A 27001-nucleotide genomic window follows, 5' to 3' on the forward strand; every position below is an offset into this window, starting at 1 on the left:
ACAGGTTGTTGAGGAGGGGTAGTGAGGTGAGCAGATTTCCTGCTTCAGTCATTCATTTTGTCCACAGTGTGGAGAATGGAGGTAATCGGGCTTGATGAAAGGAAGACTAGTAACCAAGCTATCGCAATAAACCAAACAATAGAAGAGGAGGCTCTGACTCATAGCAGTTGTGGAGATGAAAAGGAGAAGATGATTTGAGAAACATTTGGGAGTTAGAATTGACAGGACCTGCTCATTGAATGGGAGTGAGGAGTGGATCTAAGAGGTGAGAGTGAAGCGATGGGAGAGGAAATGGGGAAGTTTTGTTTGCATGAGCGAAGCAGAAGTGGTGATGTGGAATGGGGCAAGAATTCCATGGTAAGCAGATTCAGGGGCAAGAGACTGAACTCATTTTTATAGAGATTTGTTTCCTCTTGATTCTGTTTATCCATGATCTTCTGAAATTTGCTGTTTTTCTCCTAAACAACCTGTATCATTCTCTTTTATTGTTTTTTTCCAGATGTACACATTTTGTTCTGCTCTGTGTTCCTTAGGGAATACATTGTCTTTCTCTTGAAATATGAGAACATCTTTTTTCCAAGTGCCTTCTTGTTGTTGATAATACATCTTTTATTCTAGTTTTATAGATGAATGTTTTCCCAGTGTATTATTTTTAGCCAATACAGGCTCTGTTACTGTTTAGAAACAAATGACCTCATAGTTTTTGTGGTTTACTATAAATAACATTTATTTTTTGCTCATGGAATTTCACTTTATCTCATGTGCTTTTCTTCCAATGCCCATTTCAAAGTGGGTCCCAGAACAAAACAGCCAAGTGTAAGTGATTTATAGATGATCCCAAGAGAAGAAGAAAGCAAGACAGGGAAGAACAGAAATGGTCAGATAAGGCTCCACTTTCAAGCAAGTTATCACTATGGGCAACGGAACTTCAGTCTTCCTGTGGACGTCTAGACGCCAGAGTACATATGCACCTGAGTTCTCCCACCCTAGGCTCAGTGGGGTTGTGGTATCCATCCATCAGTTTCCTAGGCTCAGGGGGTTGTGGTATCCATCCATCAGTTTCCTAGGCTCAGGGGGTTGTGGTATTCATCCATCAGCTTTCATCATACATTGGTTGAGGCTGCACCAAAGAAACTTGAGTCTCCAGTATTTTAGGTTGAGTGGGTAAGTGGCCTTGATGGCTTCAGAGTCAGAGAAAAGCCCTCATGGAAAAAATGCATGTGCTGGCCTTTGCACGTCTGAGAGGACTACAGTGATGTGGTCACAGTAAGAGAATGTGGAGAGAAACCCACTAAATCCATCAAGGGATGAGCAGAGAAATGAGCGAAGAAATAAGGAAAACAAAACACCTTAAGATACTTTAATAATTTTATTTTACCACTATTTCCTTCAAAATTTAGCTGACTCCTTCTATAATATACTTGTGGTAGCTAATGTGGAAATTTATAGCATTTGAATCACACATTTGTAGTTACTAGAACACATCTTATTTTTCATCTGTCTGTGCCGTTTTCCCACTTATCCCCCCAATTTCCCTGTGTATGAAATGATTTCTCTTTCATAAAGATTTCCTCAAACTTTAGTCAAAATTGATCACTCTGTACTGGGTACGATTACAGAATTTTGCCCATGCTTTCATTTTGTCATCTTATCACATTATAACTTACAATCTGTTAACATCCTGAAGATAGGTATTGTTTCTGACTCGTTGGTACTTATCCTTCAGTTGTCACTCAAAGATTTGTATGCATAATGAGCAAACACATAAGTAGCCATGACACTTACTCCCTTGCAGTTAAGACAGTTAATCTTCTTTGGAAAAAATAATAAATGCCTCACTTTCTTCAATGTACTTTTGGAAATCTCTTAATAAATGTGTGTTTTTGTAAATATAGACATTATTATTATATATCTTAGGGAATTTATAATTTCCATGTATGTGGTGGTGTTTTAGTCACTAAGTCGTGTCCGACTCTTGTGATCCCATGGACTGCCAGGCTCCTCTGTCCATGGGATTCTCCAGGCGAGAATACTGGAGTGAGTTGCTATTTCCATCTCCAGAGGATCTTCCTGACCCTGGAATTGAACCTGGGTCTCCTGCATTGCAGGCAGATTCTTTACCAACTGAGCTATGAGGGAAGCCCTTAATTCAATGTCTAGTTATGTATAAAATCACTTTTATCAAATGAGCATCATTTTCGAAGTTATGTAAGAGGAAATTAATTTTTTAACTTCCAATAAATGTTACCAGATCCTTGGGAAGAAAACATTAATGAAATGAAGCTTAAATATGTTATTTCTTACTTTAAAGACCAAGAAAATTTAATAAAGAGATGTAAGCAGTAGTCACAACTTAGGAGTATCCACTTCAAATTGTAGAAAAGAGGTTGCTTTACTATTATTTAACTTTTTATATGAATAGCAAAATGACAGGCATGAGAAACTTGGACTCTTTGTGAAGAAAGTATGGAGAAACAGTTCCTGTTAGGTATCTGTTCTGTCATAAGTTTTGGCGCTGCTCAGTATATATATGGTGATAAAATTCTTTTAAATTCTGTATAATTTAAAATGCAAGTTCAGCATATGTGCAGCAGCATTTCTTTGAGACTATTTGTTGTGAGAAAAATTTCACTGACAAATCTCATGCAACACCTACATTACACAGTGTCCTGAAGAGTTACAGTTCTTGAAGCTGTGAGAACTGGGGCTACATTGTCATAATTAAAGTTTGGAGGCAATTTTGCCAACATCCCAAACCGCCTTTCATTTTTCCTGCTGTAGTAGTATTTATCATTTTCAAAAAAGGCATTTCAGCCTGTCTTTTTTATGCTATAGTTGGTCAAGGTTCACGGGCAGAATAGATGGCTCCTGGAATTACTGCAAGCAGTCTTGGGCAGCGGCAGAGCTGTGCTGGGGCCCGTAGATATTTATTTATTTTATATACAACTTTACCCGTGCTGAAGCAGAACTGTGAGCACTGGCCTCAGGTTTGATGAATGAGGTGTGGGTCAGACAGAGAAGGGTGAATATCTCCCGAAGTCAGACCTCTGAGGTTCATCAGTTATTTATAGAAAACTTTGGTGTGCGGCTGCAGTGGTCAGGGCCAATTTCTATAATAACACGGAGAGACGAGCTCTCTGATCACACCCTTCCCCTCAACAGAAGAAAGATCGGCATTTAACAGAGAACTATAAGCCAAGATCAGCGCAGGACTGTGTCTGTAAGGATAAGTCTCCATGGATGGGAGGGGCTGATCATTTACAGACCTTGAGGGTTTCCTACCAGTGTCATGAACTTACTTAGTAACATCAACAGCATCTTAAATTTATCTAGTGTTGGTATTTTCCCCACAATATCCTGAACATAGTTTTAAACTATTACCAGCACTTGATAAATCTTCATAACAATAAGGAAAAAATGGACACATACTATCTCTAGACTCCAAATCAGAAAACTGTTACCATTTTTGAGGGGTCAAAAATATGAAAGTTTAAACATTTTAGTGCCAGGCCACTAGTTGGAAATGATGAGTAGCCTTTAAAAATTAAAAAAATATATAATCCGTGATTATGCCATTGGCTAAGAAACCAAGACTTAACCTGTTTTTTTGTTTGTTTGTTTTCTCCTGCACTGCATGGCATCTTAGTTCATGTGGGATCTTAGTTCCCTGACCAGGGATGAAACACATGCCCTTTGCATTGGAAGGGAGAGTCTTAATCACTAGACCATCAGGGAAGCCCCAGAAACTATGATTTAAAGCACTTTCTAGAAGTTTTCTGATCCTCACCAGGGACTTGGTCTCAACGAGTTAAGCAGACATGTAGACAGCAGTGCTTCCATTTGCCTTGTCAGGGCCATTTGTCTCTTCTCCTACTTATCTTGCTTTGCTCCTCATTTGCTGTCAATCTCGTGGTCCTTTGATCATCCACCTTTTTCTGATTTATGGGCTCCGTCAACTTGACCACTTCCTAAGTGTTAGCCAGGACTTGAGCCTTCCTGTTTTGTTCTGTCAACTAAAATCTGCTCTCCTGGTTCATGGACTCTCATCCACTTTGCACCCGTCACTGCTTGTAGGAGAGGGAACACTTCCACCCCTCTCCTTCCATCATGCAAGCTTTTGCCATCTCTTCCTAGCTTGCTCCCTAACTTTTCAAGAGAGGAAGAGTTATTCATATAGGCTCTATTATTTACAGACATAATTCCTGTCATAAAACAAGTTAAATTATCCATGGGGCCATACCATAGTTGACATGGTGTTTAGACTTTACAACAGCATGTGCAGGAAACAAATGAATAATCATTTGTTGATAGAGATCTGATTCAACTGCAAAAATCGTTGTCAGTAGAGTCTAGTTTTAAGCATCACATGGCATTGCTTCATATTTAGACTCTACTTTAAAAGGTTCATTGGCATGAAGGCATCTGTAGACAGTTAATCAAGAAACATATAGTTTATTGCTTAATGATTCCAGAATCCTTAAGAGGTAGGTTTTATTAGCTCTACAATCTCTGCCCAAGAGACAGCTTAAGATTTCCTCCTAAAATAACCACAAAGAGTGGGAGTTTCTGGAGTCAGAGAATACATGATCACTTTTCCTTTTAAAAATTTAAACTCTATTTTCTGTGGGCTATAGGTGATTGACAATATTTTTATAGCCATGTGTATATATCCGTCTTCCCCCAAACTCCCCTCCCATCCAGGCTGCCACAGAATATTGAGTAGAGTTCCCTGTACTATATGGTAGGTCCTTGTTGGCTATCCATTTTAAATACAGCAGTGAGCACATGACCACTTTTGTGCACACCAGTAAGTTATAGGTTGGGGACAGAGAACAAAAAGTTAAAACTCTCTTGTCTTTGTTCAAGGCCTGGTGCAGTACTGGGCACCTGGGCCTGCCTCCTACAAGAAAACCCTCCTCTACAGAAATGTCCAAGGAAAATAACAAAAATGTTTATGGCTCAAAGGCAGCCTGGGGCAGTGTATAGCCTATGGTTTCTTTGGGAAAGTGAAAGTGAAAGTCACTCAGTTGTGTCTGACTCTTTGTGATCCCATGGACTATACAATGCATGGACTTCTCCAGGTCAGAATACTGGAGTGGGTGGCCTTTTCCTTCTCCAGGGGATCTTCCCAACCCAGGGATCGAACCCAGGTCTCCCGCATTGTGGGCGAATTCTTTACCAGCTGAGCCGCTAGGGAAACCCAAGAACACTGGAGTGGGTAGCCTATTCCTTCTCCAGTGGATCTTCTTGGCCCAGGAATTGAACTGGGGTCTTCTGCATTGCAGGCGGATTCTTTACCAACTGAGCTATGCTTCAATAACTGGTATAAATAAATGTATACCAAAAGCAGGGATTCTAACCAAATAAAATATTGATTTTGGTTCAGAGTACTTTGATACTCTACTTTTCTTGTGATTTAATAGTTCTAGAAAATATATAGGTTTATTTCCAGTTCACATATGCTCATTAAATCATTTTAAGTGAATTTAGTTAATAGTAAAAGTTAACAACTATATCAGCTTCTTGAGTGAAAGGACCTTGTCTGTTTGACATATGTTTAAGGACACTGTCATTTATATAATTCAGAATAAATATTTGTTAAATGGATAAAAAAACAAATGAAAGCTATCTACATATTGCTGTTCTTAAATATTCCCATATATTGGTGACTGGATGATTGCTAGTTAATTTAAGCTGATTTTCTCATTGATATTCTTGAGCTCACTTATCACTGAGTACTCTAAACTTTAAGAACACATAGGTATAATTAAAAATTAAAAATAGGGCTTAGTAATTTTTTTAATATAAAATGACAGCCATAAACATTTGAATTTTTTCCAGAATTAGTTCATTGTCTCAAAAGGTATTCCCCATTGGACTGGCATGGCGATTCTCAAACGGGTGATTTTTGCCACTCAGGAGACATTTAACAATGTCTGTAAAGACAGTTTTGTTTATCAGGGTTTTAGAGGGAGAGTGCTAATGGCATTCAGTGTATAGAGGCCAGGGATACTGGTACATATCACAGCAATGTGTGTACTGCTACTGCTGCTAAGTCGCTTCAGTCGTGTCCGACTCTGTGCGACCCCATAGACGGCAGCCCACCAGGCTCCTCCGTCCGTGGGATTTTCCAGGCAAGAGGACTGGAGTGGGGTGCCATTGAACAAAGAGTCATCCACTACAGAATGCCAAGGTGGATACCATGTCATTTAATCCCTACAGTTCATAACAGGTAGATTTTGATTGTGAATTGCACACTTCTTTCTCTCTTTTTCCCCCCTCACCTCTGTGCTACTTTTTCTTCCTCAGTTGTTACAGTAAGAGAATCAGTGATCTCTTGCAAATAAATCACTCACCTTCCTGATTAGTCAGATCACGGCTCTGTTTGTAACACAGTGCTTACGTTCTGCTCTTGTCACATTGCCCACAGTCAATTTCTCCCACAGGTAAAGAGATTTAGTGCTCATTACCAGGCCCTTGGCTACAATTTCTTGTGCAGTAGCAACATGTGGTTCCCTTATGTTTGTCCCGTAGTAGACTTTTCAACCATTCCTATGGGAACAATGTCCCTTATCTTTGAATATTCAAAGCCAGTTGGTGTGGCCTTTATACTTGAATGCAACTACTGTTTGATATAAAATTCCTGAGTTGCACTTTCCAGCTCTTAACAATTCCATGGATCTCACCTCTCCTAGTGTTGAATCCTGCCACCCCACTGCTCCAGTGACAGCAGATTCAAGTTGGCCTCAAGCTCCCTAGACACAAATAGGTTTCAACCTGATATGCGATGTCACTGTCTTTTTAGAAGGATACACAACTGGGAGCACAGCTGGCATAACAACTAATCTCACCCTCTCACCTCTATGCAGCGTGAGTGGTTGCCGCAAACAAAAGTCAAAATGTTTGGAGGTCACCTCAATGCTGAGAAGCCGCAGTATTTCTCATCCATCTTTTAAATGGTTCTGGACACAAAGGCACAAAAAGAGTGGACCACTTGGTTCCTGTGGGCTACCTGGAACAAAAGAACACAAGAGAAGAAGACACTCCACATTTATTTTAAATGTGTAATTTCCAAGTGTGTTTGGTTGTTTAAGAAATGATCCCTAAAAATGGTAGCATAGAACAACAGCAATTTAGTAACTCAAGGTTCTGCTGAATGGTCCAGTGGTCCTGGACTGGGTCTAGCTAATCTCATCCAGGTTTGCTGCTCGTCTGTGATCACTTGGCACTTTGGTTGAAGCGCTGGCTGGCCCAGGCGGCCTGCCCACAGGGCTGGTGGTTGTCTGTCTCTGGGCCCAGGCCTGACGATATCGGGGCCGTGAGTCTTATCATCCAGCAGGCAGGAGTGACCTCACGCGGCAGCTCAGAGGCCCAGCGGTACCATGAGAGGACAGGTGCACCGAACTACTTTACTAGCATGTGTCTCCTTGCTGCTTATTTTCAGTACCTGTTTTCTTGAGACAGGGGGTCCATATTTCAGCATCATATGCAGATCTTTTATTTAAGACAGTCTTCATTTACTGTATCTTTGAAAATGTGTTTTACTTCCTGATTTTTTTAAAGATGAAATTTATTTAAGCTATCTCCCCTTTGCCCTTGATTTTCATACGTATTTTCTCTAACCTATTTATATTCTATTTGTTTTTACTTCTCTTATTTTTATTTTAATGCCCCTTACTGTATTTTTTAACATTGTCTGTTTTCCTTTATACTTCTTGCCATTATTTGGGAGGTTATTCACTGTTTCTGCCACTTCTTTCCTGAGTTCTCCTTTTAGATTTTATCACTCTCTGCTTCCTTGCCCTCTTTCTCTTGTGGCTTACATCGCCTGTTTTGACTCAATGAGGTGATGTTTCATTTATGTTGTAATTGTCTTGCTGTTCATTAATGGTAAAATATTTGGTTGCAGTTTTCAGCTACTCAGTGGACATCTTTTTTTCCTGATGAACTGCCTTTACTTGCTGGTTGTTTTCTACTCTTCTACTTGGTTTTTTTATTCTTATCTATTTGATGCAAAGAACTGACTCACTGGAAGAGACCCTGATGCTGGGAAAGATTGAGGGCAAGAGGAGAAGGGGGCGACAGAGGAGGAGATGTTTGGATGGCATCACTGACTCAATGGATATGGGTTTGCGCAAACTCTGGGAGTTATTGAAAGACAGGGAAGCCTGGCGTGCTGCAGTTTGAGTTGGATACGACTTAGCGACTGAAATAGTATAAGTATTATATGGCTACCCTGGTGACTCAGCAATAAAGAATCTGTCTGCAATGCAGGAGATGTGGATTCTATCCCTCTATGGGGAAGATCCCCTGGAGAAGGAAATGGCAACCCACTCCAGTATTCTTGCCTGGAGGTCTGCAGTCCATGGGGTTGCAAAGAGTCAGACCCAGTCCGACCCAGACTGAGCGACTAAACAGCAGCAATAAATATATACACCCTTTATAATTAATTCTGATTACTTAGTTTGAAATATGGAGAAGGCAATGGCAACCCACTCCAGTACTCTTGCCTGGAAAATCCCACGGGCGGAGGAGCCTGGTAGGCTGCAGTCCATGGGGTCCTGAAGAGTCAGATACGACTTCACTTTCACTTTTCACTTTCATGCATTGGAGAAGGAAATGGCAACTCACTCCAGTGTTATTGCCTGGAGAATCCCAGGGACGGGGCGGGGGGCCTGGTGGGTTGCTGTCTATGGGCTCGCACAGAGTCGGACACAACTGAAGTGACTTAGCAGCAGCAGCAGCAGTTTGAAATATGCTTTCTTTTTCCTGGGCCAGTTCTTCACCATAGGTGGAGGAAGACATTTCACAGAGAGGTTAGAGCCATGACGCTTTTTAATTTAAATTTCATTAAAAAAATTAATTAGCTCTTCGAATTGAGATTTGGTGACGTGCCACATTATGTAAGTGTGAGTAGGTTGGAGCGAGATTTGGATGCAGGAGACCACAGAGGGAGCTCTGACGTCAGACAGCCCTGGGGCCCCGCTGTGATGCATTTGGTCACGAGGCCAGGCGTTCCCTCCATCCCGCTGCTGCTTCCAAATATGTTCTGTGCATGTGACTCCATGTTTAATCCTTTTGTTTCTAGATCTCGCCCTGGAGCAGGGAAGATGGGTAGCTGGTCCCTGCCCACCATTCACTGTTGTGGGCAGGGGGTTCCCGCCCTGCCCTGATTCAGGGTGGGCCCTTGCATTGGACAGCCCTTTCTTGCGGGGCTCTCTGGTGCCTGTGGCCCCGGTGTCAGCCTGCCTCTGCCGCAAGCAGTCCTGCTCAGTGCGCGCTGTGTTTGCAGCCTCCCTTCTGCTTCCCATCTTTTCATCTCACTGCTGTTTTTAATTAAAATGGACATTTCCTTTCTGCTTCTGGTTCTAAGGGTTATTTCCAGAAAATGTCATCTTTATTGTTGTTCAGTCGTGCCCTACTCTTTGCGACCCCATGGACTGCCCCACTCCAGGCTTCCCTGTCCTTCACCGTCTCCCAGAGCTTGCGCAAACTCACGTCCGTTGAGTTGGCGATGCCATCCAACCTTTGTCCTCTTTATATGATCTTCAAACTGCACATGTGCCCACCTTGTCTCTCTGTCCTCCTTCCTGCCATTTTCTAGGAGATTTCTCAGCTGCTTCTTCCAATCCTTTCCTTTTTTTCAGAGGTGGCCAAGAATGACATCAGGATTATATTTTCCAAGAGCCCTTTCTGCTTCTCTGATTACTCTTTTTACCTGTTATCATTGTGTGTGTGTGTGTGTGAGAGAGAGACATATTACATATGGCTGCTAATTTGCTTCAGTCGTGTCCGACTCTGTGTGACCCCATAGACGGCAGCCCACCAGGCTCCCTCATCCCTGGGATTTTCCAGGCAAGAGTACTGGAGTGGGGTGCTATTGCCTTCTCCGATTACATATGGAAAGGTGAACAAAATTTAAATGTATGGTTTAACAAGTGGTAATAAAGCCACTCCTATCTAACGGCCAAATGGGTGAAGAAATGAAGGACTGCCAGCCCTTTAGCAGTCCCCAGGGTCACAGTACTTGCCTCCACCCTCCCAACTCCTCAGTACTTGGAATAGGTAACCAGTTTTCTGCCTTTAATGCAGTTATTGCTCAATTGATTGGAAGTTCTGACTCAGATGGTAAAGAATCTTCCTGCAATGTGGGAGAGCTGGAACTGATACCTACTCCAGTATTCTCGCCTAGGAAATGCCATGGATGGAGGAGCCTGGTGGGCTACAGTCCATGGGGGGTCGCAAGGAGCTGAACACATCTGAGTGACTAAAACTTCCACTTTCAGTGTATGAGTGGACCTGTGGGCAAGTGGATTCCATAGTAACTGATCTGTTTCTACTGGGTATCATTGAGCTCTGGTGTCTGGAGGAATACCTCTTCTTTGAGGATTATATCTGACTGAAGCCTCCTGAGAGTGAAACCAGAAAGGGCATAAATTCCGTCATTTGAAATGTTATCACTTAATTTCTCAGTTTTACCTCATGCTTTACTCTGTCCACTAGGTCCCTTAGGGTTCTGATAGGGCTGCTTCTATTTAATTCCTTCAGAGATGGAGCTCCAGTGTTCTTGCAGCTGGACCTGGAGCTCTCGGACCTGGAGACCTGACTGTATGACTCCTTTCCATTTCAATATGTGGTTTAGTTGCTGAGTTGTATGACGCTTATAACATCAAGCGCTGCAGCCCTCCTCTGTCCATGGGATTCTCTAGGCAAGAATACTGGAGTGAGTTGCCACTTCCTTCTCCAAGGGATCTTTCCAACCCAGGGATCAAACCCAGTCTCCTGCACCAGCAGGTAATTCACCTTTACCCCGAGCTACCAGGAAAGCCATTGCGTTACAATAGCCCATCAATTTTTATTCTCCTGTCCTCTGAACTACCACGTGACTTCAGGTTGTGACACTTTCTGAGATTCTTTGGGTGAATCCTAGTTCTTCTGGCACTCAAAGTGCAGTGTTCTTTATTCCCCTGAATCAATTACCAGCTAGTCTGTTATTCACCAAAAAACGTTCAATTTCCTGTCTGCTATTATCACTTCTCCCATTCTTTCTGTGCTTAGGGGCCAGAATTTTGGGCAGGGATAGTTGAAATTTTGTGTAAAATGTTCCCTTTTTCTTCTATTCTCTTTCTAAAAGCTCTTTAATATTTTTATTACTTGCAACTTGTATATGTATGCATGTACACCAAGATGGAATATTGAAAGTTGTCAAGTTTCAGAGGAATAATATCGATCAAGTTTAATAGTTAAATCAAATGTTGACATTAAACTATAAGTTTGGAGGATTTAACTCTTGCTTTTTTCCCCCGAATCAATACAGAACTAACACAATTCCATTGCTAGGTGTGAGATTTTGCAGTTGGTGTAATGTAGGACACATGCCTTTAAAGGAGGAAAAAAAGTTACAAATACTTGTAGAGTTCTGTTACCTAGTATACTTTTCTCCTAATCTAATAAACTCAGTGATTGTCCTCACTAGGATTTTGAGATTTACCCATTATTGGTTCTTCCTTTCTTCCTAAAGTGTTCGTTTCCCTGCCTCATTTTATTGCTTTCAGTTAGTGAAATCCAGTCCTAAAACCAGAGTTTCCTCAGGTGTGACCTATGAGCACTATCCTCCCGACTGTCATCTTTTTTCTACCTGTTCAGCTTCTCTTTTGGGGAACATTCCGCGTTAAGGTTGTTAGCCTCACCTCATGCTTCCCCATTTTGTCTGGGGTGGGTAATTCAAATGCAGTGTGTTCTGGTCCTGAAACCCACCTCCGAGCTCACTGCATAGCCTTTAATCAGATTTTTACAGTGACCGATTTATGCTGGACGGCACTTTGAGATCTTTCTGAGTCTGATGGCACCTCCTTCTGCCCTATTAGCACACTCCCCATTGCCCTTGGATCTGACGCCAGCGCGAGCGTGGGCGCTCAGTCATGTCTGGCTTTTGCGACTCCAGGGACTGTAGCCTGCTAGGCTCCTCTGTCCATGGAATTTTCCAGGCAAGTATACTGGAGGGGATTGCCATTTCCTACTCCAAGGGAGCTTCCTAACCCAGGAATTGAACCTGGCCATCTCTCCTTACATCTCCTGTAGTTGCAGGCGAATTCTTTACCACTGTGCCATCTGCCAGCAATAGAGCTTTTCTCTCTTTGTTAGAATGCCCCTGTGTTTCATAATTATTTTTGAAGATGAAAGGGAATGATGGGTCCCAAAGTACAAAAATAATTTTCTCTGGCTTGATTTTAAAATATTAGTTCCAAGTGCTTTAGGGATATTTAGTTGGAAATGTTGCTTCCAACAACATATGTCCCCACTGTAAGCATCTCTTTCTAGAGAACGTCTTGGGGGATGATATGTTGTTGTAGAAAGAGTATGTATGTGTATTGGTATACATATTTTGTGTGTGTGTGTGTGTGTATAGCTTCCCTGGTGGCTCAGACGGTAAAGAATCTGCCTGCAGTGCAAGAGACCCAGGTTCAATCCCTGGGTCAGGAAGATCCCCTGGAGAAGGGAATGGCTACCCACTCCAGTATTCTTGCCTGGAGAATCCCATGGACAGAGGAGCCTAGCGGGCTACAGTCCATAGCGTTGCAAAGAGTTGGACACAACTGAGCAACTAATGTATGTATATGTGTGTGTGTGTGTGTGTGTGTGTGTGTGTGTATATATATATATAACAGAATGCTCTAGTCTTAAATGTGGGCCCCACCTCTCACCAGCTGTATAATCTTGGGAAAATAGGAAACTCTTTTTACTTCTTTATCTATAGGACAAGGCTTCTATCTCTAAGGGTTGTTGAAAGGATTAAATGTACTTAAAGTTCCTGGTAGCTAAGAAGCACTGCAGAGATAGTGACCATTTTATCATCTGTGTGGAGGTTAAAGGTTGCCAGTATATTTTAGGATTATAGACTCTGTAATTCAGTACTGATTTCATACGTTTACTCCAATAAAATTTCCTTGGACACTGAGAAAAGACTTCAGGGCTATCTAAGTCTTCCAGGTGGCAAAGAATCCACCTGCCGATCAGGAGATGTTGGTTCAATCTCTCGGTTGGGAAGATCCCCTGAAGGAGGGCATGGCAACCCACTCCAGTGTTCTTGCCTGGGGAATTCCATGGACAGAGGAGCCTGGCGGGCTACAGTCCATGAGATTGCAAAAAGTAGGATGCAATTAGCACCCAAGCCCTTCTTAGAGTTCTGGCTCTTAAAAAAGGAAAAAAAACAAAAGACTTAAAAAAATATTTTTTAAAAGAATTAGCTCAGTTCTTTTTTCCTGTTAACTCTCCGCTTCTGAGGGAGGCCCCACAAATCTGTCATCTACAGCTCCAAATAACCACGTGATGCATCGTATGTCTAGGAAGGGGAGAGGGGCTAGACACTTGGCAGAAACCAGGACTTCCTGTTTCCCTGCTTTCCAGTATTTCAGGCACCAATCTCTGTGACAGTCTCAAACTGTTTCAGCTTAGTATTGAATATTGGGTTCTGAACCAAGAGGTAGATCATTTTCCACTAAAAGTTTGCATTTTCTGATTTCAGTGCTTAGGCTTTTTAAGTGAGATCTCTAAAACCCTCTTCAGAAAGTAATAAAACTGAAGACGGTCTTTTCCCAAATGTATCATCATGATCATCAACATCAAAGCAATTAATTGCATGTGTGTGTGTGTATGTATATATGTGTGTGTGTTTGTGTGTGTATGTTTAATTGAACATTAAATACAAGTCATTTTTCAGAAAAGATTATTATTCTGGAAAACAGTTCCTTCCTCAGGATTTAGAGAGGTACAACTCTTTTTCTTATGTTTTTGGCTTTTTAAAATAAAAATACTTTTTTATTTTTTAATACTTTTTTCTTTTTCATTTTTTAAATTATGAGCGTATGATAAGACACTTACAGGAGACTTGGAAAATACAGAACAAAGTTATATACAGTCTCACTATATATTACAATTATTTTTAAAGTAGATAAATTAAGATTTTTAGTTGGAGTATCAATATCAAACTCTCAAATTTAATAGAATGAATAGACAGAAAAGTAGAAGGACATCTTAGGCCTGAAAGCACTATGAACCAGTGCAAAGTAATTAAAATTTATATAATTTTCATACAACAGGAGGATACAAATTCTATTCAAGTTTGTATAGACTATAAACCAGGAGACACTGGGACATATCCAGGGACATAAAGCAGGGTGCAGAAATTTTATGGTCTAACAATTATTTTTTAATGTTCTTTTGATTATTAGTTTCTCAAAGGAAATTTTGCTCTTAGGGAACAAATTAATGGATAGATTTTTCTGGTTGAATCCTCATAGTTGTGTTTGGTATATTCATGCTTTAAAAAATATTTGAAATTTGAAAGATACTTGTTTAAGATAACTCAACTGTCTTTATTGAAATGAATAGTCATTATGTTTCAGGTTGTGGTTCTTTGTTTTTGCTGATTTCTTTTAGGAATCTTGGGTCTTTTTATACTTTTACCTAGTGTGCACAGACTTGTCTATCTTGCCTGTCCAGGCAAGTCCAAATAGTTATACTTTTCACAGTTGTGGTCATTGTGCTACATATCTGCCTCCCTGTCGTCTTCAAAGGAGCTGGCTAGGTCTTGGCTGTAGTGTAAGATTTATTGTCTTTGAACTGCCACTGCCTCTGAGCTGCTCACACCCATTCATCAGTCTGACTTACTGACCCTGGTACGATCTGGAACTGTGTGCTTAAATCAGATCAGTTGTAGTTAGACTTCATCCATTATGTTTCTAGGCTCTAACTTCTCTGTACAGTCTCAGTGTAACCGTACTGGCAAGTATCTGGGTGGCACCTAGCTTTGTGGGGTTCTGCAGTGGAAAGTTCCAAATAGGCTTGGATTATATACCTTATATTTCAGAGCCAAATCTGTAAAAGTTTCAATGCCATTTATATTCTGGAGGTACTTCAGAACTGTAAATTTGAAGCGGAGGCGAGGACAGGCCCTCTGATGATAGTGTTAAGTCACGGAAAGTTAAAGCAATGAATACCCACAGTCTGTGAAACTTTGCCTCGGATTCCCAGTCAGAATCACGTAGTTTCAGTTCACCTTACCCCCATTGGTCTGTTGACTCTGACTTCTAATTAAATTGATCAGCCACAACCATCACTAAAGTAATTGCTTGCCAAGCATCACTTGCAAAATCAACTTAGTTTATACTTGTGATTTACTTTATTGTTTCTATTCAGAAGCGTGAATAAATAAGGAACGGGAAGTTGAACAGAGTTTGAACTAGGAAACAGAGCTCAATTTTATATCATAATTTGAACATGTATAATAACCACTGTGCATTTGCTTGTTTCTTACTTTGTGAGTCTCCATAATATTAATTTCAGGACACTTGTCATTTTTATAGTTTGCTCAATTTTGCTCATGTTTTCTTTCAACTAACCTTGCTATTCAATTTAATTGTCTTAAAAAAAGAAAAAAAAAGTTCCCTTCAACTTTAAAGTCATATAATGCTTTTGTTAACATCCCCGGGTGGTTCAGTCGGTAAAGAGTCTGCCTGCAATGTTGAAGACCTGGACTCTATCCCTGGGTTGGGAAGATCCCCTGGAAAAGGAAATGGCAACCCACTCTAGTATTCTTGCCTGGAGAATGCCATGGACAGAGGAACCTGGTGGGCTACAGCCCATAGGGTCACAGAGAGTCAGACATGACTGAGTGACTAACTCTAGCATTACTTTAACATCAATCTTTGTTGAAGCAAATACCATTTGAAAATTCAAGCAACATAAAACTTGCAAACACTTGATCAAAATAGTTTTAATAATGGAGTTTTAGCTTGAGTATTTCAAGATAGTAAATCAATATTTTCTCTCAAATTCTGATAGCATATTAAAAAAAAGTTCTTTGAAACAATCATGAAACTCAAGAAAAAGTAATGATATAGCTATTGATGACTCAGTTTCTAGTTGTAATTTACAAAGCAGAGCCAGTAGTGTAATTCCAATAATTAGCAGAAATAAAAAATGGAGGATTTTAATTTTTTCAAGAAAATGCTTATCATTCTTGAAACAGTGAGGTTAATCATAGGCATTCTTAGTCTTTCAATCTTTGACTTAAGAAAAGTTATGTGTGAAGGGGACATGTTTATTTTTTATTATTTTTTTTGTAACACATCACATCAGAGTCATTGACATACATGCTTTTGAACATGATGCAAAAAAGCATATAATTGTCACAAAAGTAACCAAATGTCCCCCACTGTCACCCCTGGTAATCAGATGCCCTTATGTGGCAGGACAGTGTTTTCAGCGTCTCTCCTGCAGTCTGTATCCCCTTCTTTCTCTCTCCTCTGGGTAGAGTCTTTGTTAAAATGAAGTAAATGGGCCAGCCAAGGTTTCATCCATATAGTAGATGCAATTCTCAGGAGAAATTTTAGGAGTGAAGAAAATGTCAATGTATCTTCTACAGCTGAGTGTCGTTTTTATTTTGAGTATACCATTTCATCAGATAGTGGAAATTTGGTGTCCATTATTAAGTTCCTCTGGCAATTTTGGTACTCTTTCTCCAGACTCAAATCTGACTGATTTCTCAGAAACATTTCTTACACCGCGAATGGCAGGGTGGAGGCGCCTTTGTTCTGGGTCACAGTCCTGCCTCGGCACATCAGTGTCCGCGGAGATGGACATGTTCTCGTTTGGTGTTCCCAGCTGCCAGTTCCCTGCTGTGCCCTCTCTTCTCTCACCACAATCCCTTTATATCCATATTTTCCCTGCAGCAGTTGCTGCATCTTTTTGGAAAACAGAAGTATCTGGTTCCTTCATTGGCTTTCTAGGCCCTCAGGCTCCCAGGTACAGGGCTCCAGGAACCTTTGGCCCGAGAGCTTGGATACGCCACACAGACAGTTTTACTCTGTTGTTATTCCTGAGAAACACGGGTCCCAGAGGGGCTGCTGTTCCCTTGGACTCTACTCAGGATCAGGCACACCTGAGCTCTCATTTTCACCAGACCTATCTGGGGTTCCTAGTGCCCTACCAGGAGGTGTCTGGGGTCCTTTGTGGCAGCTGAAGGAGTGAAAATAAAAACAATTAAGGGGAGTATGGAGCAGGAGGAGACAGGGAACTGGCAGCATGGTGTGGAACATGAGTGTTCCTGCTCATTCCTGGTGGACCTTGTTAGAGGCAGGAGAGGAAGTCCTGCTTTCAACCACCCTCTCAATGCAGAGTTTCTCTGTGATGGGCCTTAATAAATTTTTCATTTTTCTTTTTTTGTTTTCTTCCTTTTAAAGGATTATATCCTTCCCAAACCATTCTGCGTAACTGAGTTTGTGTGTCTTTGTACACATACATACATAGGTAAAAACAAGTAAAAATTTATAAAATTCAAATGAAACTTTATATATCATGTATTTTTTCGGTAGATTCATCAGTCTTGACTCCTTTGAGCCTTCTTGTCTACTGTTACTCTGTTCTAAACTCACACACATATTTACGTGGGTTTCAGTCACCCTGACTGCTCTCTGTTCCTACACCACCACCGTATTATCTCTGGTATCAAGGATTTTTGTCTAAAATATTCTTCCTTTGTACCAACAACCCATGCTTTGCTTGGGTAACTTCTATCCGTCTTCAGATGTCCACTTTGGGTAATAGGCTTAGGGAAAATCTTCCATAAATCCTTAGGTTCAAGCTGCTAAGCTACTGCTAAGTTGCTTCAGTCGTGTCCGACTCTGTGTGACCCCATAGACAGCAGCCACTAGGCTCCCCCGTCCCTGGGATTCTCCAGGCAAGAGTACTGGAGTGGGTTGCCATTGCCTTCTCCAATGCATGAAAGTGAAAAGTGAAAGTGAAGTCGCTTAGTTGTGCCTGACTCTTAGTGACCCCATGGACTGCAGCCTACCAGGCTCCTCTGTCTATGGATTTTCCAGGCAAGAGTATTGGAGTGGGTTGCCATTGCCTTCAAGCTAAGGAATCCTTATTTGTTTGTCCATAGTATCCCATGGCATTTTGTACTGTTATCATAACATTTAAAACATTATCTGTAATTGTCCAGATTCTCCAGTAGATGCAGTTTTGAGGGCAGGTTTCATGTCTGTTTTCTCTTCTATTCTTCTGCCTAGCACAGTCCTTGAAACCTGGTATAACTTTTGAAAAATATATATTGCATATAGCTAAGCCAAGGCAAAAATCAGAATCAAAGAATAAGAGGAAGCCCCGCAAAAGTTACACATGTGATCTAACAACATTAGGAGACTGGCTTCAGAGAATGGTAGTATACAGGTCTTAGATATCAAGGACAACTTCTGTTTTGCTGCTCACTAGATATAAAGTCAGCTAAACATGTAGTCAGCTAAAGAATTGTGGAGGTGGCCTAAAAAAGATCTGTTAAAACTAGACTGTATTGATGATGACTTTATAGACAAATAGACATTGATGGGGACCAAATAGATCATGTTTTCTTATTCAGTTTATTATGTGTAAGTACTGTTTTCATTAACATAAAATTTTATGAACAGGAGGAAGGTATTTTGTAATTTTGTAATTATAATAAGACCTGTAAATAAGGTATAAAAAATAATTTTACTACAGAAGAAACAATATTTCACTAACAACTCAGTAGGACAAAGGAAAAACACTGTCCTGAAGGTGAAGAAGGAAATTGAATGTCCACAATGGATATAACTTCATTTAAAATGAGAAAGTAGAACTAATTGTGTGTGTGCTCAGTTGCTCAGTCATGTCCGATGCTTTGCAACCCCATGGATTTCCCAGGCAAGAGTACAGGAGTGGGTTGATATCTCCTCTTCCAACCCAGGAACTGAACCCAGAAATGAAATCTTTGTCTCCTGCATTGGCAGATGAATGCTTTACCACTAACCCACCTGGGAAGCCTTTATATAATTCCATCCTCATGCAAATCATACAAGTTGCTTATTATCCTTGGGTTAGCAGTTGAAACAAAGATGTCAAGAATTTATTGACATCTAATAACAACATGTTTCACTTATTACATATAAGTCCTGTGCTGAGTGATTTATATTTACTATCTTTGTATTTGTGCTATTTATGACAAATAACATAGATATTGTCATGATTCCTTTTTTACGTATAAAAGATTTAACCTTCAAAGTTTAAGAAATGTGGTCAAGGGCACACAGCTAGTGAATGGCAGGACTTGAGCACAAGGCTGAGTCTTTCCATCAAACTCTTTCCAGCCTAAATGAAGTTTCAATGTTGTCTTATTATCAGTTAATCTCATTTGCATGCTGCGCTTGCTTCCTCTGGCTGCTGTTTGAAATTATTGCAGACTAGGAGGCTTGGAACAACAGAAATGGATCGTCTCACAGTTCTGAAGGCCAGAAATGTGAAGGCAGCATGTAGGCCAGGCTGTGTCCCCTGCCGAGTCTCTAGGGCGTTTTCTTCTTCACCTCTTCCAGATTCAGGTGGTTACTGACGTTCCTTGGCTTCTGACTGCTCCATCTGATCTCGGCCTCTGTCTCCACAGTGGCTCCTTCTTTGTGTGTCTCCCTTTCTGTCTCTTACAAGGACACATGTCATTGGATTTAGGGCCCACCTGGGGTTACCCAGAAAGGTCTCATCTCAAGATCCTTAACTTCGTTACATCCGCAAAGACCCTTTCTCCAAATAAGGTGATGTTCACATTTTGTAGGGATTTGCACATGGCATCTTTTGGGGAGATTCACTCTGTAGGCTGCTACATGTGCCTTGAAATTGTTTTATACACGAGATCACCTAATAACAGGGACCGTTAGTTAAACTCTCATGGATTATCTTCCATCTTGAGCTACTAATTATTCAATAATGTAGAACAGAGTTCTTTCTAATACAGTTATTTATTACCCTCAAATACAGCATAGAATTTTATTATCATTTTAAACTCTGTAGTCAGAAGTTTTAGATTCTTTGAAAGTGTTTTTTTTTTAATGAAAAAGTCTATCCAATATTAAAATAATTGTGAAAAGTGTGGGATAGTTTGAATAATACTAGTTTTCCTTTACGGATCTCAAATATATTACTTCTTCCTTAAATACCCAAGGGATCTGACAGCCTAAGGAGTGATTATGATTTATTATAGAAAGCATGCTAAGTTAAAAAGTTAGATAAAACTTGACTCCTCACATTCAAAATGAAATTTTGCAGCCAAACAATAGATCTGAAAGCCAGACCCTATGAGAAAGAATTTCCTACTTCCTTAGTTTTCCATTAGAGACATAATTCTGGATGACTGCAGTCATGGAAATGATAGAATTTATTACTCGATGTGGAAAAGCTTTTTCCACCATGGTGGTTATTAAGTCCTAGGTTTCTTGTTCTGTGTAAAAGGAGGCTATGATCGAGGAGAATGGAGGAAGGCCAGCTCCTTTCTAAGTGTGGAGGACAGAGAGGAGGCGATGGAGCCAGGAAAATGAGATGGAGGTAGGCGGGGTGATCAGTCAAGCACATGTCCTCATGTCCAGGGCAAGAGGAGGGTCTGCTGAGTTGAGAGAATGCAAAGCACAGGGGAGACTCAGCAGATTTGAGACTTCTGAGGATCTGGTCTTTAGGGTTCTGGTACCACATGAGGTAGACCCCACAGTGAAGAGGGAGGGTCTGTGTGGCTGGGCAACCAGGGGCTACTTTGCCCTCTAAGCCTTTGTCACAGGTGTATGTAGACACCACTTTACATGTGTTATTTTAAGGGCTCATTTAATCTTCAGAACGATATGAAGAGCTTGGGAAATACATTTTTGAAATGAGAAGGCTTACCCCAAATTATACTACTAAGTAGACAAACAGAGAGTACACCCAAGGCCATTTGAACCTAGTGCATTTAATCATTCTGCTCTGTGGCTCAATTCTAAGCTCTTATCTCAAAATATTAACACAAAGACTTTCAATTATTGGATCTAATCTCAGTTTCAACCAAAGTAGACACTTAATTACATTTTTATGCTGTTTCATGGATGGGGTATAATTGAGAGGATCAAGTGAATTATAAAATACTGAGGCATTTTCTCTACAAATGTGTTTTCTGCATATATAAACAATATATAATATATAGACATAAACAAATGTGTAAATATATATACACATCTGTATGTATATATATACATACATATTTATGTTCATACACACATACACAAGTACCCTGAATTTTTCTTCCTTAGAGCTTATATATTTTATATATTTCTTTGGAAGAGGATAGTCAGCAAGACTCCCAGAGTGGATGGCAGCTGTCAAGCCTGACTCTATTCAACCCAAGTTAAACTTCAGCATGGAAGTTAAGTCCACCAGCTTTGTGTGTGGTATTCTGGCAGGGTTCAACAACATAATTCATTTTGAAAACATTTATTAATATTGAGCTGCTATCATGGGATGGCTCATTTCAGACTTTGGGATACACAAGTAACTTACTTTTTAAGGTGGGGAAACCAGATGATAGACACAATATAAAATGAAGAGAGTTTTATAGGGAATTAAGTGTTAATTGAAGAATATAGTAAAAGTTACTGGGGATAGGAATGATGGAATTTGGGATTGCCATTTCAAATAGAACACCCACTAAGAATGTTTTTGAGTGTGGCAAACGTATTCAGTGACATTTTGTGAAATCTTGGACAAGAACATAAAAATGGAATTAGAATAAATAGTTGTAAAGAAATACACTGAAAATCTAAAATTGATGTGTTGGGGATATTTTGAAACTTGTATAGCATAGTCACTGAAATAGCATGTTATCATCAAGGCTTCTACTTTATTTTGTTTTCAAAGATTCAGTCAGTTTAGTCGCTCAGTCATGTCCAACTCTTTGCAACGCCATGGACTGCAGCACGCCAGGCCTCCCTGTCCATCACCAACTCCCAGAGTTTACTCAGACTCATGTCCATTGAGTCGGTGATGCCATCCAACCATCTCATCCTCTGTCATCCCCTTCTCCTCCCACCTTCAATCTTTCCCAGCATCAGGATCTTTTCCAATGAGTCAGTTCTTCACATCAGGTGGCCAAAGAATCAGAGTTTCAGCTTCAACATCAGTCCTTCCAGTGAACATTCAAAACTGATCTCCTTTAGGATGGACTGGTTGGATCTCCTTGCCATCCAAGGGACTCTCAAGAGTCTTCTCCAACACTGCAGTTCAAAAGCATCAATTCTTCAGTGCTCAGCTTTCTTTATAGTCCAACTCTCACATCCATACATGACTACTGGCAAACTGTACCAGATCTCCCACATTGCAGGAGGATTCTTTACCAGCTGAGCCACAAGGGAAGTCCAAGAATACTGGACTGGATAGCCTATCCCTTCTCTAGCGGATCTTCCTGATCTAGGAATCGAACTGGGATCTCCTGCACTGCAGGCAGATTTTTTACCAACTGAGCTATCAGGGAAGCCCTTTCAAAGATTAGGTGAGATGATACTTGAATCTTCAGAAATAGAGCTCAGCTCTGTAGAATTGAGAAGGTGATACATCCAACTATTGATAAGCAAGCTGAGTGCTGAGAGCCCGGGAATCTGGGCCAGTGCTTCCATCGAGGCACATGGTGGATTGACGGCAGCCACGGCTCGGTTTGTTCCCAGCCGCATCTCCACGCACTTCGGTAGTGCCCCTCATACAAACTTGAGGCTTGGATAACCATTACTTTGACAAGTGAGACATTAGCAAATATGATGCATTCAGAGGCTTGAAAAATACTTGTGCATTAAAATTTCTTGATACTCTCAGAGTCCTAGGTCACTAAGCAGATTAGCCCTGATTAGCCTTCTGGAGGACAAAAGAAACCCCAATAATGACTGATCATCCACCAGGTATCTAAGAGGCCAGGCTGTTTCAGCTGACCCACAGGCTGACCAAGACGCTTAGACAAGTCTGTCTGAGAACTGAAGTGCCTAGCAGAGCCTAGCCTAAATTGTCTACTCACGGAAGAATGAATTAGCTGAATACACAGCTGTTGTATTAAATCAGTAAAGTCAGGATGGTTTGTCACACAGCAAAAGGTAGCTGACACAGTCTGTTTAACCACTGCAATACTGATAGCTCATTAGAGGATATTTTAGCCAATAACTAGTTAATTTTATTTGTAGTCTTTTATGTTTTTCTCAGTTGGAAATATTTCATAAAGATAACCTGGTTGCTAAGTAAATAAATAATACATCATTATGCATACATTTTTTTGTTATTTATGTAGACAGTGAACAAATGTAAATGATCCTAGGATTTCAAAACAAATTAAGTTCTAGATTTATTTATTGACCACACCATGTAGCATGTGGGATCTTCGTTTCCTGACCAGGGATCAAACCTGCGCCTCTTGATTTGGGAGCGCAGAGTCTTAGCCACTGGACTGCCAGGGATGTCCCCAGGTAGACATTTATCAGACTTTCATTGTTAAGTCTTGGCACGCTCTTCCCCTGCCACTTCCAGAATAGTTACCTGCTTAGTACACGTCTCCAGAATACATTTGTCCACTCAGAAAAACAAGACCAGCAGTTATGCTTGATTATACAGAATAAATGTATACTATGAAAATTGAAATTAGATGTGATTTTTAGAAAATGGGATAATTATTTCCATTCCAGCACCCAACTGAATAAAACACCTATTAATCTGGATGGAATTTCAATTTTCCAATGTTGGTGTGAGCCTACTTCTGTCCAGTAACATTTGCATGGAAGAACTTGCAAGACCAATAGCCTGTTCATTGCAGGTGATAAAAAAAGTCAATAAATTACTTTTTACTACAAAGAAATTCCTACTTTATATGCCAACCAAGAGTTGAAATGCCAGAAGCAGTTGAGGACTAAATTACTAAACATGTATTTTATCACATCAGAACGCTAATACTAGTGGTTGATTACAACAAGCAATCAAACTGCGTGCATTTGGACCACAAGGCACCCAGGCTTTTATATTCATTAGAAGAGTTATTGATTTTGGAAAGTTACCACTAATAAAACTACACTATTTTCTCAGGCCTGTTATATGGTCACAGACAGATTATTTGATCAATGATATTGAGCAAAGGAAAAGCGTTCATTGCCTCTAATCTCTTTCCCCGTCCTTCTCAATTGTACACAGGTCCCAGCAGCAGTGTGACAAGTTAATTTGGACCCTGTGTAAGCCTAATTTGGGCTCCTCTGTAAAACAGAAAGCTCTTCTTTGGCTTCATATAGCTGTCTGTAAATTTTCGATAATAAAATTGCATTGTTGAAGATATTAAGCAGAATCTAAAGTCAAAAGTGGCCATAAAAGAATACAAACTTGTTAATCAAAAGAATTTTTAATTTACACAAAAGTATAATTTCTTGTTGTGATTTGACTTCAGCAAATACAAGTTATGCAGTTTTCAGTTATCAGCTGCTTGAACTTCTATGCAAGTTAGTGTTTCATCTAAGAACATAGCTCTATAGAGTTTACATAAAACATTTTTAATTAGTTTTAATCAAAGAATATTGTTTCATTGTAGATACACTAAATGAAATTTTCATAAATAAAATTAGGATGGAAATCCTAGTTACTTTTTATGTTATTAAAATATGATTTTAGCTATTCCATTTTTTATTTCCATTCAAGTATTAGAATCAATTTGCCAGTTTCCACAAAAATCCTGCTGGTGTTTTGATTGCCATTGCATTGAATCTGTCAATCAATTTGATAAGAATTTATATCTCAAAAATATTGATTTTCCAGTTCTGCAAGTATCTAACACAGTGTTATATATACGAGTCACAAGCCAATGAAGAGCTGGTTGACATTATGTTTTCAGAGAAATGCATATTAAAACACAATGAGATATCAGTATTGGAGAAGGAAATGGCAACCCACTCCAGTATTCTTGCCTGGAGAATCCCGTGGACAGAGGAGCCTGGTGGGTTGCTGTCCATGAGGTCACACAGAGTCGAACATGACTGAAGTGACTTAGCAGCAGCAGCAGAGATGTCAGTATACACAATAAAATGAATAAAATAAAAAATCTTAAAATGGTAGGATATGGCAAGGATGTGGAACAGTGAAAATTCTTATATATTGAGGATGGATTTGCAAAATTGTACAGCTAATTTGGAGAACTGTTTACCAGTTTCTTACTCCTAGGTGTTTACCCCAAAGAAATTAAAACATATGTCCACAAAAATATAGACACAAATGTAAACATGGAAAAACAAATTGTTATATATGCACACAAGTGAATATTCAGCAAAAAACGGAACAAACTATTGATAGTTGTAAAACACGTGAATCCTGTTATTTTAGATGTCTCTTCCAAATAGATGGATTTTTTTTTTTTCAATTAGGTAAGAGTCTCTGCAAGACTAATGAAAATGTCAGTCAGAATGTTTACTTAAAAGTTTGATATAATGGTACTTATTTCTAAAGTCAGTGTTTCAGTGGTATTTATTTATTTGTTTTAAATGTAAATTTATTTATTTTAATTGGAGGCTAATTACTTTACAATATTGTATTGGTTTTGCCATACATCAACATGTATCCACCACGGGTATACACGTGTTCCCCATCCTGAACCCTCCTCCCTCCTCCCTCCCCGTACCATCCCTCTGGGTCATCTCAGTGCACCAGCCCCAAGCATCCAGTATCATGTATCGAACCTGGACTGGCAATTCGTTTCATATATGATATTTAAAAGCGCTGACTTAACCTGGGTTTGAATCTTATCTCCTCTCTTGGACAGTTTTTTGATTTCTGTCTGCTTAAAGTTTCTGCCTGTAAAATGGGATAGTAACAGTAGGCGCCTCAAAAGTTTGTTGTGATTATTAAATTAATTGATATATTTAACCATGTTTAAAACATTGGCAAATTAAAAACACTGTGTAAGTCTTGGTTATCAGTATTATCGAACCTTCTATATGTCTTTCTTCTTCTATATTTCTTCTCTCCTTACATTCCTCCCTTTTGAATCCTTGTGAACTGATTAAAGTTTTTAATTTTCTTTCCTTGTATAATTAGGAAGCTATGTTATGTTAATGTTTACTTCTATAGTTTGAACATTTATTTTTATATATAGCCTTGAGGTTAATAAATACTCTCTCCTCCAAATCCAAAGGCCTGCGAATACTTTATTTCCCACCACCCCTCTCAGAGTACATTTGCAGTTGTCCTATTTTTAAAATGTCAAGCTTTTAGAACCTACAAATTAAACCCCATTTCATATTTTATACAGTCAGAGTATCCTTAGATGTAGCCTTATGCTCCTTACTTTCCCTTCCTTGATGTATTTTGGACCTCCTTTATGGGACCATTTTCCTTCTTTTTGAAGCAGAAGTTATTTTATTGTGGGTCATTTAAAAGTAAACTCTTTCAGTTTCTCTTCATCTGTCTTCATTTTGCTCTCGTTCTTAAACTATATTGTATCTGTGTCAACAATTCTAGAGGGGCCATGATTTTCCCTGCACACCTGGAGGACATCTCCCTTGTGTTCTGGTGATAACCTGGCTGTCCATCTAAATCGTACTTGAGTGGGATTTGTGTTCACTTCTTTCAGGTATCTGAGAGCGCTGCAGACCCAGCTCTGCTTTCTGTTCCGATTCTCAGCTTGTGTGTTGAGGTCCACACCGACACTGCAGATCAGCTTCCAAACCAAAGGCAGCTCAATGGACTTCAGATGAGCAGGGAAAATGCATTTATTTTCTCTCCATCCTTACTCAGGTGCAGTCATCCATTAGGCGGATTGGTTTTCAATATTCCATGGTTCTGGCTTCAAGCGCATCTCAGATTGGAAACTCTGGACCACAGGGATCTGATCCAGGATGCTCTTTGGTCCCAGGAGATCTAGTGGCCTCGGTTCTCACTTTGCTCCCTGTGCCTGTGCCCCTACCTAACTCCTGCCCACAGAGAGTTCCTGTTAAGAAGTTAATTTATGATGCTAGAAAAAGGAGTAGACTGTATGAAGAGTCTCCAGAAGATATCAGTGCTAAAATCATTGATCAGTTTTAAAAATTATTAGCATATAACAATTCTAAGTAGTTTATTATACTTTAAGTATGTCCCTGGTGGCTCAGATGGTAAAAAAAAATCTGCCTGCATTGCAGGAGACCCA

The sequence above is a fragment of the Oryx dammah genome, unplaced genomic scaffold (genome assembly GCF_014754425.2).
Source record: "Oryx dammah isolate SB20612 unplaced genomic scaffold, SCBI_Odam_1.1 HiC_scaffold_7, whole genome shotgun sequence".
NCBI classification, from domain to species: Eukaryota; Metazoa; Chordata; class Mammalia; order Artiodactyla; family Bovidae; genus Oryx; species Oryx dammah.